Source organism: Balaenoptera physalus (assembly GCF_965194825.1).
Source record: "Balaenoptera physalus genome assembly, chromosome: 9".
Classification (NCBI taxonomy): domain Eukaryota; kingdom Metazoa; phylum Chordata; class Mammalia; order Artiodactyla; family Balaenopteridae; genus Balaenoptera; species Balaenoptera physalus.
Window position 1 is genome coordinate 57,381,225 of NC_138888.1, and position 14,535 is coordinate 57,395,759.

General features: G+C 35.7%; 1 protein-coding gene and 1 long non-coding RNA gene across 11 annotated transcripts in view; one reads left to right on the forward strand and one right to left on the reverse strand.

The window, feature by feature from the left end:
• Positions 1-5,651, forward strand: part of LOC309667228 — a 46,419-nt gene extending 40,768 nt beyond the window's left edge. The window contains exon 2 of the long non-coding RNA XR_014267641.1: positions 1,096-5,651. This is a non-coding gene — a long non-coding RNA (uncharacterized lncRNA). The remainder of the gene's footprint in view (positions 1-1,095) is intronic.
• GRIK2 (glutamate ionotropic receptor kainate type subunit 2) overlaps positions 1-14,535 on the reverse strand; it is a 642,913-nt gene that overhangs the window by 168,069 nt on the left and 460,309 nt on the right. The gene's annotated exons all lie outside the window — the stretch shown is intronic.

Here is a 14,535-nt window from a genome sequence, read left to right on the forward strand (position 1 = left end):
GGCCCCCGCTCGCCGCAACTAGAGAAAGCCCTCGCACAAAGACGAAGACCCAACACAGCCATGAACAGATAAATAAATAATAAATAAAATAAAATTTTAAAAAATTAAAAAAAACCTTTATATAATTAGCTTTAAAAAAAAAAAAAAAAAAGATAAACTCTCAGATGACCAGGATGACTTGTTTTCCTAACAAGCTGATGCTAAAATTGTTACTTTTATATCGATGACCCTTTGCTTACAGTGCACACAATATTTCTATTCTGTTCCTTCCCTGAGGACAAGCTATCTTTTTTTTTTTTAATTAATTTATTAATTAATTTATTTTTGGCTGTGTTGGGTCTTTGTCTCTGCGCGAGGGCTTTCCCTAGTTGTGGCAAGCGGTGGCCACTCCTCATCGCGGTGCGCGGGCCTCTCACTATCGCGGCCTCTCTTGCTGCGGAGCACAGGCTCCAGACGCGCAGGCTCAGTAGTTGTGGCCCACAGGCCCAGCCGCTCCGCGGCATGTGGGATCTTCCCAGACCAGGGCTCGAACCCGTGTCCCCTGCATTAGCAGGCAGACTCCCAACCACTGCGCCACCAGGGAAGCCCCAAGCTATCTTTTGATAGTGTCTTAGCTAATCAGGTTTCATTTAATTTATACAAATACAACTGTGACAATTTTAACCTTTTGTGTACCTATTATTTTTGGGGGGGTGTAAGTACACAGCTACCTACTCTAAGTGTCTTATCCTAAGTATTTTCCCTAACTCATGCCCTCCTATTATTACATCATGTATTATCTGATATATCTGCCAGTAATTGTTTGAGAAACATTTGAAGATGACTTTCCTATGTGCCTACATTTGGGATATTATTTCAGAATGCCTTTATCTATTATTCTGTAGCTATGACTAATTTCTCCATTTTAAAATTCTAATTTCTCTTAAGTTCAACAATCTTAGCCAAATTTATTTTTTTCAGAAGGAATCTGTGATGATAGCACAGCTGTGGCTTGGAGTGGAATCACAGGTGTGAGGTGAAGGTTACTGTACTCCCGTAGTGTGTAGAGGGGTAGAGGTGAGGTGGACAACTATTACCCACTCGTTTATTCTACAGATATTCATTAACCGTCTCCAGGCTGTGTGAGGCCCTGCGGTGACTGTTATGGAAGGTATCAAGACGAACGTGAAATCATTCCTGCTTCAGTGAAGGCACTGACACCTACAGGGAGGAGACAAAGCATGGAAATCGACCGCCAGAGTGTGACGGTTGGGGAAATTCATTTGAGACGTACTCCTATTTGTAAGTAGCTTTGTAAGCGGCATTGGCCAAACTGACAGCGATGGAAAATAGGTGGATTTATTTAACAAACACTCATTAAGAATCTATTGTGTATTAGGCACTGTGCTAAGTCCTAGAGATATAGTTTCTCTCAGAGCTTATACTGTAAACTGAGAGAGAAGCCTGAAGATGTATCTATTGAAAAACAAAGTGACATCAGAGAGAATATTTGGAATCTAAATGTTGCTAAAAAATTAATCTAAGGTGAAAGAAAAGAGTATACTGTATCATAAGGTATCAAAGTTAATCATTTCCAAAGAGAAGAAAATACAAGGACATAAAATATAGTTTTATATTGTCTAATACTAAACTAAATATTGTCACATAAACAAGCAAATATATTTGTACTTGAATATATCCCATAGACAGTATCTCTGATTTTCCAATAATCCAATTTGGATAATATTTTTAAAAATTTGATTAGAAATATCATCATAATTAAATCTGTGAGAAATAAATTTTTCCCTTCAACGGCTTTATCTTTAGCAAACTTAATGTCCTCGAGGAACCAGAAAACCTTAAATGTAATTAGAAGTGACTAGGAAATTCTATGGGTGCAGACACATGATTTTAGCATAAAACAACATTGGTTAATGTTAATGTAATTACATGCTAAGAAATAAATTCATTCTCAATAGATTGTTCTTAATTAATAAAAACAAACCTATCAGACAAAGAGATACAGAAATCTTTTTTCTTTTTGTTAATCCTGTCTTCAAAAATTTTCTGAATCAGATCAGAGTTTATCTTAAATTGAATTGTTTCTCAATACATTTAAATGAACCTGACCAAGTTGTAGTTCACTATTTTAGTCATGTGTGATGGTATATAAAATAATATCCTTCAGGTAGAACTACACGCTAAAATTAAATTAACTGCAGCATTAAATATAGTGTATTGGAAAAAGCATCTGTCATTTTCTTACAACTTAAGCTTAAAGACTTCCTTGATCCTTTTCCTCCCAGACAGGATTAGATATATATCCCTCAGTTTTCCCAAAATATCTTGGGAATATCTCTATTATTGCATTACCTGAAGTATATAAAAATTATTTATGTGCCTAGCTCACCTAGGATTCATATTTATCTATATATCTTTAGTGGCTAAAATTATGACAGACAGAAAAATGCTGAGTTAGTAGTATTGAATTATACTTGCATTTAGGGATATCATGAAGAATATCATTTTTTGGCAATTATATTATTTCCATTATTCAAATTTACTTTGCAAAGCAATTCCACATAACTCATGAGAAAGGAAAATCCAGGCATAGTTAACAAAGAAACGATATTTATTCTATTAAGAAAATCCATGCTATGGTTGTACTTTTGAATTTTTTTAGCTTTTGTTTAGGACTTTGTTTTGTTATTGTTTAGATTTGTTTTATGTTCTAAAGAAAATGTCACCTTAAAAAGAAGCCACATTTATTTAAAATAGAGAACCAACAAGGACCTACTATATAGCACAGGGAACTCTGCTCAATACTCTATAATAACCTAAATGGGAAAAGAATTTGAAAAAGAATAGATACATGTACATGTATAACTGAATCACTCTGCTGTACACCTGAAACTAACACAACATTGTTAATCAACTATACTCCAATATAAAATAAAATTTTTTTTAAAAGCCACACTTGTTTATATCTGATTTCAGTTACATTTATTCTGCTTTTCTGATAATGGTAGATGCAAATCAGTGTTTATTATTAAATAATGCCATATACCACAGATAAACAGATTTTCCAGCCCCCTGCTTTAACAGTGTCACTGTAAATTCACTCTCTGACTCAAATACAAACTTCTTATTATTGAACTCAAATAATTCTAGATTTTTGATCTGCTCCTGCGGGCAATTTTCTCCCAGAATACCCTTGCCTTTAATTTATTTTTCTACTTTCATTTTTATATAGTACTTTATTTGTTTGAGTCATCATCAAATTCTCAACTTCAAGCCTTCTCCATTCTAATCTGTTTCCCTCTGTTCATTTAAGAAGCTTTTTAAAAGCTTTCTTTTTTTAAGAAGCCTTTCCTGACTATGTCAAAGAAAAGTTTCAGTGTCCTGCAGTGTGAGACTGATTAGTTGTATATTGTTTTGTCAGAGGCAAAATTATGTATAGGATGTATAGGAGTTTCTATACATCTAAAGGAGTCTCTATAATCCCAATTTAGCATTTTACTTCCTCTTAAGCTTCAAATTATGTCTTGTGCTATTTTTTCTGACAACGTTTATGTCCAAAGCATTTATTTTGTCAATATTTTAAGTATTTTAATTTCAAGAATCACGTTTGAAGAACTCAGTAGTATCCATGGAGGATATTTATTCAATAATTTATTGTATAATTACAAAATAAAATAATGCTTAATGAGTTTTTGCTATAATATTACAACTAAATAGCATACCAAGAGATCATTATTAGGGAAATAATTTATTTTGAAAATCTTGAGAAAATATCAAAATTTCAAAGTTTAAAAATAAATTTATGTTTAAAATACACTTAAATATTTCTAAACATGACGTCAATGTTACTGTGAAAGTACATAGAAAAAATCAAATAAAACCATTATATTTAAAAGGTATTGTTAATGCTGTAGTTAACAGTGTCTCTCCCAGAAGAGACATTCAACAAGCGGTTGCTAAGTACCCACTATGGGATAATTTCTAGTGAATCACAATCTATTATATAGTATAAATCAGAATTATACTGGTCTGCGGTCTCCTGTTTCCGGAGTAACTTTCTCAATAGTTTTTTCTCTGAACTATTTGACAGTACATTTCCACTTTCAACAACTTGCTGTTTAAATCATTGAGAAAAATATTTCAACTATAGAGAACTACATTAGCCCTTTTTAACGTGTCATGTGCTCTTCCTAATACCTAGCTCTAAGGTCTAAGTTAACAGTCACAAGATTTCTCACTGAAAGTAAAAATCAATTGCTTTCTAAGTTGCTTTTTTTTCAGAGAAAAGAAAATTATTAACAAATATGTCTGGCCTGGACTATTTGGTTGTCTATCTTCATGAAGAGAGTGGAAGGAATTCAGACTTTTACTTAAGTGAAGTCCAACCTGTGTGGACTTAATGAACAAATTGCATGTGGGTGAAAGAATTAAATTCGAAAAACAAAAACGTTAAGACTCTTAAATAATAGAATATCTTAATGAGTTCCAGTTAAGGAAGAATTTCCCCAACAAAGAAGTGAAAACATCACAACTATGAAGAAAAAAATAAGTAAATTAACAAACTCAAACTTTAAAACTCCATACCAAAACTCACACAAACACAGACATGTGCATATACACATGCTTTAAACAAATTAAATGACATGATCTTAACCAGGAAAAATATTTGCATTATTAGTATTCAGAAAATATAACAAATTACTATGTATCAATAAGGAAAGGCAAAGGAAGTAAATGGGATTTTCAGGAAAGAGAAACTAAAAAGTTAATAAATATGGAGGGAGCGGTAAGAGGCTAGTAATCAGGGAATATAAATTAAAGCAATGGGAGTCCATGTGTCTTTAGACCGACCAAATTCAAATAGTGAGAATCTCATGTTAGCGGTTTTGCAGAGAAGCAGAACTCTTACAAACTACTGGCGAAAATGTAAGTTGGTAAAACAATTTGTAGAACAATATTTTCAATATCTAATGAAACTGAAAATATCTGTATACTCCGACTAGCAATTCCTTTCCCAGTACATCTCTTAGAGAAGCTCTCGACACAGGTGCTTCAGGAGCCAAGACAACAAGACAAGACATGGCTCTTTCTGACAACATTTGTTTTCATAGCATAACACTGGAAATAAGTTGAATCTCAGTAGAGACTGGTTAAATAAAAATACTACCAAATACTTTAAGAAATTTATACAAAATGGACCAGGAGAACATCAAACTTAAGAGTGGTTACATGTGGGGAGGGATGAGGGAAATGTAATTTTATCTTTTGCAATTGATTTGGAAATTACTAAACTGAGAAATTTTACGGTGAGTAAGGGACTTCAACATTATCTGTAATGTTTTATAACTTTTGTATTAAAAGAGAGAAACTTGAAGCAAAGTTAACAAACATGTTAACAGTTGCCACTGCTGGGTCATAGGAAATTATAAATAAATTTGTACTTCTATGTTTTAGTGATTTTTCCCAAAATTAAAAAAAAAATAATAGTGATAATAATATTAACCCTATTCAATTTTTTTAACTGAAATACTAGAATGCTTCCACTAGAATGCAGAGTTGAGACAACATGATATCAAAATTCAAAGCTACAGCACAAGTCAATTCCTATTTAGTTAGAAACTGTTTTTTTTGATTTAGCCTTTTCATTTTTGTGATAATACCTGGAGACTGTTCCTTGAAAAACAAATGTTTGATTTCCTCCCTAGTATGTAATAAAAGAGCAATTAGAAGGCAAGGCAAATTACAGTGAGGTCCTCCAAAGCTCATTCATGAATCACAAAAGGCTTGATAGTGTTAAACACCAATTGCATTGCTGAGGCAGCATGCTGGGAAGCATTCAGGCAGCTGGAAAACCATAGCATCACGGGTCTTCTTAAAAATTATGTAAAATAAGGGAGAATTAGGTCCTAACAGACTTCCCACTTTGCCATAGTTGTTTTATAAACTAAAACAGAAATTTTCTCATTCTTTTCTTGATCTGTCAAATGATCAAGTCTTTGTTTGTTTGCTTTTAAAATTTCAACAGCACTTGAAGTTATAAAAAAGAGCTTTATTAAAAAGAAAAACAAAAGCTTTTATTGACCAATCCACTCTCTTACCAACCACAAACGTTAATAATATTAAAAGAGAAGTCTTTCTAAGCCCAAAGAAGTTGTAAAGTTCTTTGGCATCTCTTAAAGAGCTAAGCAACAAACAAACAAACACTTCTCATAGTCTGATCTAAACAATTCTAATGATGTAAAAAGACTGAGAATATGGCTTTAAAAATCTCTTGGTTTTTAGTGGTAATGATAAAAAAACGCCCTCTGGGGCTTCCCTGGTGGCGCAGTGGTTGAGAGTCTGCCTGCCAATGCAGGGGACATGGGTTCGAGCCCTGGTCTGGGAAGATCCCACATGCCGCGGAGCAACTAGGCCCGTGAGCCACAACTACTGAGCCCGCGCGTCTGGAGCCTGTGCTCCGCAACAAGAGAGGCCGCGATAGTGAGAGGCCCGCGCACCACGATGAAGAGTGGCCCCCACTTGCCACAACTAGAGAAAGCCCTCGCACAGAAACGAAGACCCAACACAGCCATGAATAAATTAAAAAAAAAAAAAGTGCCCTCTGATAATACCATAGCATACATATTGTCAATTATCCATTTTAAATACAATCATGGTTCAACCTTATCAAACTAACTTCTGGTGTTTAATAGCCAAGACAAAGTAACATGAAAGAAAACATTTGGTATCCCTTCGGGTATATTAACAGAAATAATAATAATATTTCCCATTTGACAGGTAACACACCTGTGTAATACATTCATGTCCTCAGAGTCAGCTTCTCAAATATGATTCGAAGACTCAGTAAACATTCCAGTCATAGAACTGAATTCAATTCCTATAGTTGCATGCCAGATTAATTAGCAGTTTTTGTCTAGAAGTTAGGTTACTTCTTTTTTATAAAGTCTGTATCTGTGTACGTGAGAGTATACATCTGTGCCAGGAGCTTTCACACAGTAAGTCATGAGACCTATGGTGGGTTCAGCATCACTGTCCGACAACATTTCATCTGTTCTTTCTCCCTGTTTTTATCCTTCTCCCCTTCCCTGTGTCTCCCCCATCCATCCCCCATCTCTGCTGTCCCACTGATGTATCTGAATAAGTTAAAAATCGCTACAGGGCTGCTCCACTCTCAGATATTAACATTCAATCCACACCATCATTCTATGAGTGAGTATCATTATTCCCCCGGTACATGTGATAAAACTGACCTTAAAACAGAATAAATAGCTTTCCCAAGGCTACACAGCATAGGTAGGTAGGTAGATAGATAGATAGATAGCACCCAAATTCCCAAATTTGCAGTTAAGAACTAACTATAGATCTGAGGAGTATGAGTACACAGTATTCCCTCACAGATTTTATCAGCATTATGACACTAGATCAGAGAAGCCCCCTGCAGATCACTGTCTTAAAGGCATTCGGAAATTTGCCTCCAGCTGGGGCTTATTCTGTGTGAAAGATGAAAGGACAAAGGATTTCAAGTAGCAAGGAGTGTCTGTGATCAAGCACCAGAAGTAGGAGTTCTACAGGTGTTCATAAAAGTGGGCTCTTTAGAAGTGTGAAATGATCAGGAAAAGCCTAGGTAAGCAGAGTCCCAACATGGAACCCCGGAGGTGTACTTTAAAACAGGTGACAAGGTGAAAGAGCTTAAGGACTGCATGAACCACTAGGTGTCAGGGGACAGTGAGAAATAAACGAAAGGTCAACATGCGTACTGGAAAGTTTATAGTACAATCTATTGGTATCTCTGCAATACTTTGAGTGGGACAGCTTTGAGAAGTCACTAGTTATTAAAGAAGAACATGCCTATAATGTGTAGGTGGATTCCTAAAGAAGAGGCAGGAGGTACAAAATAAATACATAATGAGGTGGCAAGTGTCTGAACTAGGTTGGTGGGTGTAAAACTGGAAGGTAGGGACAGATCTGAGGTCTATTTTTAGCCTGCACAAAAAGAGACTTGACATCCTGCTTTATTAACTTATGTACGGATGTTTACAAGCATAAATCTTCCTGGTTTTCCACTGCCAAGGCATACATCACCAAAGATTGGAAAGTAATGCAACAGCCCTTGTCTCCTTCAAGGAGTCCCATGATAATATGTGCTGCTAGCTTATTGCAGCTTAGGTGTTTCCCCTCATGCTTATGAATAAGTCTAGTTGGATTTATGAATAACAAAAAACAGTTGTCTCATGAGCCCACAAATGAGTTATTAGCCATAAGGAATACGTAGCCCAAAGCTACAAGTAAATGTATGTCCAACTTAATACAATGGTTGCATTAGCAAGTTTCTGTGTACTCGTCACTTCTATGTCAGGTTTAATAGCTAAGCTTGCTTTTAAGAGTGAAAAACTCGATCAAATATTTCATAAAATATTATACAAAAAGTTATGATGTTTTTAATTTTCTGAGGAAAATATGTCACTCTTTATTTCTTTCCTTGGAGCATGAATAGACACTTTCATTGCGGCCCCTGGAAGACAACATAAGAAGAAAAGCATTCGGAAAATATGTCACATATTCTCTAAGGAGCAAGATGCTTGAGTTTCACATTTGTTGTGGCACACTGTGGACCATTTGTGTCACTCTTTCAATAAATATTCCTGAATGTTGAACACTTTCTGCAATCCTGTTATTTGTGTCTCCTAGTTATTTTCAGTATATTTGAAGCAAATGAACGCTACCATGTATATACCTCAATACAGAAGACTGTGGATGCAGTGAACTGATACAGTAAAATAGTGTCCTGATAAAGATTTTAATCAGTTTGATGGCTCACAAAAATTTTCAGCTTTTATATCTGCCCAACAAATTTCAAATAGAACGATCCAGGTCACCAATCATCATAAATCTCAAATGATGGTTAGCCTGATGAAAAGACCACTTAGAGTTAAAATACTAAAAAGAGTAGTCATCTATATTAATGAAAAACTGCATAGATTGCTCCTTTATTTTCTCTGTAGTAGGACATACTATTAATATTTCATGAAACATACCAAATAATGAGCTTCCGGGGAATTTTTTTTTAAACATCTTTACTGGAGTATAATTGCTTTACAGTGTTGTGTTAGTTTCTGCTGTATAACAAAGTGAATCAGCTATATGCATACGTTTATCCCCATGTCTCCTCCCTCTTGTGTCTCCCTCCCACCCTCCCTATCCACTCCTCTAGGTGGTTGCAAAGCACAGAGCTGATCTCCCTGTGCCATGCAGCTGCTTCCCACTAGCTATCTATTTCACATTTGGTAGTGTATATATGTCAATGCTACTCTCTCACTTCATCCCAGCTTCCCCTTCCCCTTCCCCGTGTCCCTGTGTCCTCACGTCCATTCTCTACATCTGTGTCTTTATTCCTGTCCTGCCCTTAGGTTCATCAGAACCTTTTTTTTTTTTAGATTCCATATATATGTGTTAGCATACGGTATTTGTTTTTCTCTTTCTGACTTACTTCACTCTGTATGACAGACTCTAGGTCCATCCACCTCACTAAAAATAACTCAATTTCGTTTCTTTTTATGGCTGAGCAATATTCCATTGTATATATGTGCCACATCTTCTTTATCCATTCATCTGTCGATGGACACTTAGATTGCTTCCACGTCCTGGCTATTTTAAATAGTGCTGCAATGAACATTGTGGTATATATATATTTCAGAAGTTCTGGTTTAAAGGATTCAAGCAAGGAAAATAAATCTCTTAACATTCAGTCATACATATAACTCAAATCTGACACAATACCAAGTCATAAAGTAAATATAAGAAGATCTAAAAACATTTTGACTTTTCCAGTAATGATTTATTTGATTTAAAAATAATATTCAATTGGGAGATTGGGATAGACATGTATACACTGATGTGTATAAAATGGATGACTAATAAGAAAATAAATAAATAAACACTAAAAAATAATAATAATAATCTTCAATAGTAATTTTCAAAAAAATTAGGTGCCCCTGCTTTGTTAAACATCATTTTCCCCCTTTATCCTACCTATTGACAATCTAACAGTGAAATTGATCCCCTATTAATTCTTCCCTATGTTTAATTAATTCTAATATAAAGCTATCATTCACAAGACATGATCATTTAGGTAGGAAAACACTGAGCTATTTGAACATTGAAGGTTCCAACTAATAAATTTTACATTAAAACTTAACACTGATTTTACTATAATTCAATATAAAATTAATATCAATAGCAACTATAATCTCTACATCTTTATCATTGTAATACTGTCTAAATATTATACTTTTTAGTCTTCAACAAGAATACTCATAAACACTATAGTAGAAATATAGGATAAGTAAGAAGACAAAAACTTTGAACTTATTGGTTCAAACTTACTATGTCTCCATTTGTTGATTATCTATTATTTGTCAGACACTGCACTAGGAAACATATGTGTATATATATATATATATATATATATATAATTCCTAATTATTAATATGACATTATCTCTATTTTATTTTTGAGAAAACTAAGGCTTAAAGAGTTTAAAGCAATTCGCCCAAGGCATAAAACTACGTAGTAAAAGAATTAGGACTTGAACCCACAACTGTCTCACCAAGTACTTACTAGCACACATGTTATGCAGCCCTGTTGTGGAAATGATGGGGGAGGAAGGTGCTTTTAGGGGAAAGGCTTGTTATTTTCCAAGGACTAACAATGCCTCAGGGAGCCACTTTCTCCTAATAACTTTCTGAGGTGCTATCTTCATATTGTACCACCAAGAACTGTCCCTGGTTAGATTAAAATGAATTTGAGAGATCCTGTCAAACCCTATACATTGAGGGTCCTCTCAAGAAGGAAGGAGAGAGAAGAAGGTGGTAAAAACAGTTATTACTAAAATAATTAGACTTGCAACTGTAAGTACAAATACAATTAAACATAAGAGACTCAATTCTCTCTATTGAAAATAATCAAAGAGACCCCTCCCCTTTTCTTAGAACATTTACTTAAGAAAACTTATAATTGTAAGTCCTTTCTCTCTCTCTCTTTTTGAAATGTATATAAATCTTTAAAAGTTAGTTAAGCCTCTTGCCAGGTTTCTCACCAGGGGATGCCTTTCTTAAACACCTGGGAAGTATGTCCTTGAAAAGGAATCACTAAGGAAGAGTGCACCCTAACTCCAAATTTCTGTGGGAGGGTAGGAGCTAACTTTGGTGGGCAAGTGTCTAAAATCTACCTGCTGTCATAAAGATATGAGAAGCTTATTTTTCTACTGTATAAAGCCAATTATCTAACACAGATGGTCACCTCAATTACCAAATAAATTTAATATGAACTATGTGTGATAAATAGTACTTTCAAGATTTCTTGAGGACTAGTTATTGCTTATCTTGAGAACACGTACGTAATGCGTTGTGTCTGCTTGGCTACATAACAAGGGTGATATTTCTTTCTGTCTTTGCAATCTCTTAGCAAATTGCCTACAGTGTACATCACACTCTTGTGTAACGCTTATTCAATAATAAAATTTTCTTTTTCTTCTAGCTTTGTGGAGAATTTTTCTGGATTGGAAGAAGATCGTAATTTTAATTATATTTCCCCATCACAACACCTGAATAAATTCAGCCTCTTGATGGTTACTCCCCTTCTACTTAACCAAGTAAAACCTAGAACATCTAGAAAATGGATTGGCACATAGCTGGTTTAAAATAAATATTGCTTGCCTCTGCCCCCAAGTTCACATAAAAATTATAAGTACCATAATTCAGATGTGGCCGATTCTGTCCCACAGTTCCAGATGTGGACATATGATCCAAGTGTGGCCATTCCAATAACCACCTCCTCTACCCCAGCCTTATGGATTAGTTCCCAGATGGGCACATGGTCCAAAGCTGGCCCAACTGACACCCCTCCCACCTCACCCCAACACCCTGCAATAGATTTTGCTGACACTTTGGCAAAAGGAGACCACTATCTCTTTCAGAAGGAGGACTCTAAGAAACAGACAAACCTAGATTCGAGTTTCTCAACTTCAACACTATTGATATTTGGGGCAAGTAATTTTTTGTCGTGAGGGGCTATCTTGTGCATTATTTAGAGACTAGCATCTCTAGCCTCTACCCCTTGATGGCAGTAGCAACATCTCTCCCACCTCCTTAAGTTGTGACAATAAAAACGTCTCCCAACATCGCCAAATGTCTCCTGGAGAAAAAACTGCCCCTAGTTGAGAGCCACTGGCCTAGTGCCAACTTGAGTCTCCTTTGTCACCATGTGGAAAGAAAGTGTTTAAGAATAAAATCTATAAAGAGAGCAAAGCCAAGAGATAACAAGGCAGTGAAAGAGAGTCCAATCCATACAATGGTCTACTTTAAGACCCTGGATACAATGTACTTGAAGTGAAAATCACTGTTGGATGTTTTTTGTAATGTGGGGCTTTTAAAAAAATATATGTTTGTGTAAGCTATATTTAGCCGCGTTTCTTACACTTGCAACTGAAATAGCCTTGCTTGATAGTATAACTATTATACAACTTACATGCAAGTAAATAGACTAGATATTAAGCTGGTAATTAAAATAAAGTGTGATGGTGTTATGTAATAAGAACAATGTGGAAACTCATAGCAGGTGGGCTTCCTGGGGTGGAATGGGGAAGCCTCACTGGGGAAGTGTTTCTGAAACTAAGCAAAAGCAATTTAGATGAGGTGAGCTGGACTGGGGTTGAGAGTGCTGGGGACAGAAAACTCGACTGGAGGCAGAGGAGAACAAGACTGAATAAAGTCCACCTGGATGTGGCTGGAGAGAGCAGGATAAGTGAAAATATAAAAAGCTTCGCCAGTCAGGGTCTCAACAGAAAATAGGTGTACACTCAAATGAAGATACCTGAGCAGGGTTTACTCACAAAAGGACTTATGATTCTCAAACTTCAGGGAACATCAGAATCTCACCAGTAAGGCTTGTTAAAATAGAGATTGCCAGGTTTCACTGCAGAGTTTCGGACCTGGTAGGTCTAGAGTAGGACCTGAAAATTTGCATTTCTAACAAGTTTGAAAGTGATACTGATTCTGCAGGTCTATGGAATATACTTTGAGAACCATTGGTGAATGGAAATTTTAAGGGATGGTGCAGGAATCCGAGGCTATTAGCAGCTAAGCAGTAACCACCCCTAAGATCAGAATTAAACAAAGCCATGTAGGGTGTAAACTGGAACTGAGAGGAGAGACATTTGTGTAGAGCAGGCAGCATTATGAGAAACTGTGACATTCAGCGCGGGGGCACAAGCCAGCTCAAGACAACATCTCAGGGAATGAAGAGGAAAATAAATATTCTAACCTTACTCTCCTCTCTCCCTTGGACCACTGACTGGGAAGCCCTGTTGCTTTATTCTATGTAGGAGAACCTCCCAACACAGAAAGCAGGGTGGAGAAGGTCTGAGAGTCTATTTGAAGGGTCAGAAAGATTTCCATAGGAGAGAAACAATATCCAAATGTAGAAGGGCTTGTAAATATATTATACAGTTGGTCCTACATCCTTAGGACAATGAAGACTACTGAAAGATTTTATGCAAAAGAGGGGCATGATCAGATTTCTCTTCCTGAAACAAGACTTTAGTTGAATGATATAGTTAGATAACAGATTAAAAGGGGAAGATTCTCATATTGGGAACTTAATCCATGTGACCGTGGAGATGGAGAGAAGTGGGAAGCTTTCAGAATTATTTAAGAAGATCACATCTTGGGTCAAAAGTCAAGCCTCAGTAAATTTAAGAAAACTGAAATCATATCAAGCATCTTTTCTGACGACAACGCTATGAGATTAGAAATGAATTACAGGGGAAAAAACATTAAAAACACAAACACATGGAGGTTAAACGCTACATTACTAAATAACCAAGAGATCACTGAAGAAATCAAAGAGAAATAAAAAAATACCTAGAGACAAATGACAGTGAAAACACCACGATCCAAAACCTATGGGATACAGCAAAAGCAGTTCTAAGAGGGAATTTTATAGCTATACAAGCCTACCTCAAGAAACAAGAAAAATCTCAAATAAACAATCTAACCTTACAGCTACTAAACCATTAGCCAGACTCATAAGAAAAAGAGGGAGAGGACTCAAATCAATAAAATTAGAAATGAAAAAGGAGAAGTTACAACAGATACCGCAGAAATACAAAGCATCCTAAGAGACAACTACAAGCAACTCTCTGCCAATAAAATGGACAACCTGGAAGAAACGGACAAATTCTTAGAAAGGTATAACCTTCCAAGACTGAACCAGGAAGAAACAGAAAATATGAACAGACCAATCACAAGTAATGACATTGAAACTGTGATTAAAAATCTTCCAACAAACAAAAGTCCAGGACCAGATGGCTTCACAGGTGAATTCTATCAAACATTTAGAGAAGAGCTAACACCCATCCTTCTCAAACTCTTCCAAAAAATTGCAGAGGAAGGAACACTCCCAAACTCATTCTATGAGGCCACCATCACCCTGATACCAAAACCAGACAAAAATACTACAAAAAAAGAAAATTACAGA